Source organism: Aegilops tauschii, chromosome 1, assembly GCF_002575655.3.
Source record: "Aegilops tauschii subsp. strangulata cultivar AL8/78 chromosome 1, Aet v6.0, whole genome shotgun sequence".
In the NCBI taxonomy this organism is placed as follows: Eukaryota; Viridiplantae; Streptophyta; class Magnoliopsida; order Poales; family Poaceae; genus Aegilops; species Aegilops tauschii.
In genome coordinates, this window is record NC_053035.3 from 13,802,209 (window position 1) to 13,806,102 (window position 3,894).

Sequence of the window (3,894 nt, forward strand, 5' to 3'; positions counted from 1 at the left end):
ATAGTCCGAATTGTCCAATATACATCCCTGAAGCCCCACCCAATATATCACACGAGCACAACCAGAGCTGGCCGAAGTCAGGGAAGTAATTAGCACGTCATCAACTGTAACTCACCACTTCCCAAAGGTATCTCCAAAGGAACTGGGTGTGACACAATAGAAGAAAATGTGGTTAATATCTCTGTGAACATCACACAACGGGTGATCTCCAAGGCTGCTGCACTTCCTCGACGTCGGATGTCAGATGTCCCCTAAAAAGGAGGCACGTATGGTATAATACAAGTTCGCCGCCGCAAAAAAACACATGTTCAGTAAAAATATATTAATCATTTGGGTTGTTTTGTGTCCATTTGAGTGCGGACAAGAATGTCTATGAAACACAGATCAACAGCAAAATACCATGGCATGTCTAAAGAGAGCTCTTACAAGGAACTGTTTGGGTGTGAAAATTCATCCTAAGGGCCAGTCTGGAACCAGTGATTTTTTTTTCCAGCAATGCTGGATCTACGTTATACTATCTCCATAGACGTTGGGGCAGTTTAAATTAAATTGTCTCAAAGTCTTATATTTAGGAATGGAAGAAGTATAATTTACGTGTTTAACACGCAGTCCTACCAGGGGGTAGGATTGGATGACTTAGGGGAGGAAGGGGCCCACCCTCCTAATATTTGGGGAGGGGGGTGATAATTAATTGTGAGCATTATGTAGAGTTTTTGTCAAACATACCTAGATGTAGGTTTTTTATTTTTGCAACTTAGGAGCTGCTTTTATGGTAGTCATCCCCGCTTATCTGCGTTTTGAGTTACTCCCTTGTCCGGTTTTATTATGCCCCATTATAATTATTGCCAAACTTTGACCATAAAATGAGCTAATAAAATATAAACTATATGTGACAAAACTATATTGTGTGAATTCTCTTTTGAATGCAAATACAATTCTGTAATTTTTGTATTATATAAATAATACGATGTGACTGAGTTATATAAATGAGCAACATTTGATACAAAATACTAGTAGGGCTAATAAACCTTGACGAGGGAGTATCCAAGTAGCCGACATGATCTACACCGAGCAACACGTTCATCCACCCTTGAATCACGTGGTACGTTGTTGTCTTCTTTAGCAGCCCAACGTGTTGTCCACTACGAAATCAAGTGTGGCCAATGTAGGAGCCACCTCGTGTACCACGCACGCTGCATGCATGCATGTGCGACAGTATCTTCTCTGCATATGCGGCTAGTTAGCACAGGCAAACAATTTCTCGTGCTCCACGCCTGCATGTGTGAGAGCATCTTATCTTCTCTCCTGCTTGTTTCATGCATGTGAGAGCATCTATCTCATCTTCTGTCGTGATAAATCTTCCCTATAAATAGGGCAAGTGTTATGAAAATACTCATATCAGTCAAGTTCAGAGTAAGCTCGAGGTCCATTTAGCTGGTTAGTAGTGTTGGGTATATATTCCATATTTCCATTTCCATATGCTTTCTGCCAATAAGTTTCTCTGTATGCATCATCCTCATACAGAGGCCGGGGTTATCCTTCTTTTGGAAAAAAGATATATGACTAACATTAGCATTGTTTTGATCTGTAGTCTGAACCAAAAAGGAAAGACGATTTGATGAACTATTTGGGCCAACTGTTATTGTCATTTGTAGCCTGAACTGAACTATTTTGATCAATTGTTTGCAGCTCACCGAATCAAGGATGAGCTGCGCCGCCCCAAAAGCCCCCGCCGGAGAGGAGAAGAAGACGTCATGGCCGGAGGTAGTGGGAAAGTCCATCGAGGAGTCCAAGGAGATCATCCTTAAGGACATGCCTAACGCCGACATCGATGTCCTTCCTGCTGGCTCGGCGATGACCCTCGACTTCAGGACCAACCGTGTCCGCATTATCGTTGACACTGTCGCGACCACCCCTTCCATTGGTTAGCAAGCTTTGCGAGCGAGATACAAAATGGATGCACTTTCTGATGAATAAGTAGTTTCAATAATCATGGATGAATAAATACACGCAGATCAATGGCGTGTGTCGATGTACTTATGGTTCAATGGACTTGACTAGTTATTTTTAATTTATGAGATCTCGGCTTGCTGTTCATGTGTTTACTAAAATGCTCATGAAATATGCATACTATGGGCATGTTGCTGGATTATTTCAACAACTTAGACCTAATGGTGTCATTAGAATGAAATATACTAATCACACCTTAATCAACTTAGAGAAGAACTCGAGCCCCATGAGATATCTTAAATGGATTCTTTTGTGCTTTGGACAAACTTCTGAGATGAGAATTAGTTTTAGTGTGACCCCGTGCCTATCAACATTATTGTTGATGAGGCTTAACCTTTTGCTCAAACCCTTTGCCCGACATATAAGAAACATGATATACACATCTTTTTTTTCTTTGAGAAATGCATGAGATAAGTGTGCCCATATATTAAGTTAGGAAGTAAGAATCATATACAAATAACCACCACATAAACGGCAGCCCAAACTTCCCATTCCATCATCGCAACACTAAGTAACTACTCGCTTAAGACTATCTTTACCCACCTTCCGTGACTCAAGGCAATGCTGGTCAATTTTATCAACTACCACCAGTAGAAAAAGGGCCTATTGTCCCGGTTCGTGAGGGCCTTCTCTCCCGGTTTGTGAACCGGGACTAAAAGGTCGTTACTAATGCCCTTGGCCTTTAGTCCCGGTTCTTACGCGAACCGGGATAGAAGGTCCTCCAGGTGGCCGCTGCGGCCAGCCTAGGACGGAGGGCCTTTGGTCCCGGTTGGTGACACCAAGCGGGACCAATAGGCATCCACGCGTCAGCATTTCAGGGGCTGGGGTTTTTGTTTTTTGTTTTGAAAGGGGGGGGGGGGTTAGGGGGTTTTGGGGGGTTAATTTAGGTTGTTATTAGGTAGCTATTAGAGAGAAGTGTCCTCTCTTATATCTCCGTGCTTGGTTTACCAACGCTACGTACTGCTATGCCTAAACATGGCTTAGATTGAAGTGAAGGCAACATGTGGTGCATGTCGAAAGTAATACTAATCCTAACTTGATCAAGTTTGGATTGTACTACTTTCGACGCGCACCACATGCATGTTGCCTTCACTTCAATCCAATCCTTGTTCATTTCACCCGCTGATATATAATAACTCTTCATGCACGCATCATGCATCATCATATATAATAACAAGTCCTACTAATCATCATCATACAACTTCTACTCGTTATTAATAACAAGTCATACGATCATCATCCTCACAGTCATCGAACCAACCCTACTTAATTGTTCTTAGCACATGATCATCAGTATTAGGTAGGATCGAAATACCCTCTTTAAGGTAAAATAGCATAAAACAATATAGACCCTGACTCTCCATTATGGAGAACGGAGATCATCCTGTCTCCAATTCTTGCGCTTCGCTTCCTTTTGCTTCCAAGAACCTCCTTGCGACTGTCCATACATTTTTTCCATTCTTTGATTTGCATGTCTCCACTTCTTTTAGAAATCCGGTATGGACAGTTGAGATTCGTAGGATGACCTGGTTGTATATTCAAAACATCAAGCCTACCATTCTGATACATCAAATGAGGCACACAATCCTCTGGATTATCTGTTGAAAAACATAGTAATAACTTCATAGTTAGCAATGATGTACTAGTTTTAGAACTATGCAAAATATGCACGGATGTCGTAATAGTAAGAAATCTTACCAGGGTATCTCCATAGTAGTTACCGTAGTTCAACACGTGCACTAGTAGCACGTATTGACCATAATGTTGAGGAGTTTAATTGTAGATATTGTAATTCTCAATATCAGTACAAAATCCGACCAGATGAGTTTTCTCCTTATAAGTTAACTCAGAGCCATCGGTGTAGTAGGCTCTGTCTAGCATGTT

The 3,894-nt window shown here is 41.6% G+C and overlaps 1 long non-coding RNA gene across 1 annotated transcript; it reads left to right on the top strand.

Annotated features, from left to right (window-relative positions):
* Positions 1-422: 422 nt before the first annotated feature.
* Positions 423-2,095, top strand: LOC141039241 (uncharacterized). Its single transcript, XR_012200169.1, has 2 exons — positions 423-1,437; positions 1,690-2,095. It is a non-coding gene; the product is annotated as an uncharacterized lncRNA (long non-coding RNA).
* Positions 2,096-3,894: the final 1,799 nt, after the last annotated feature.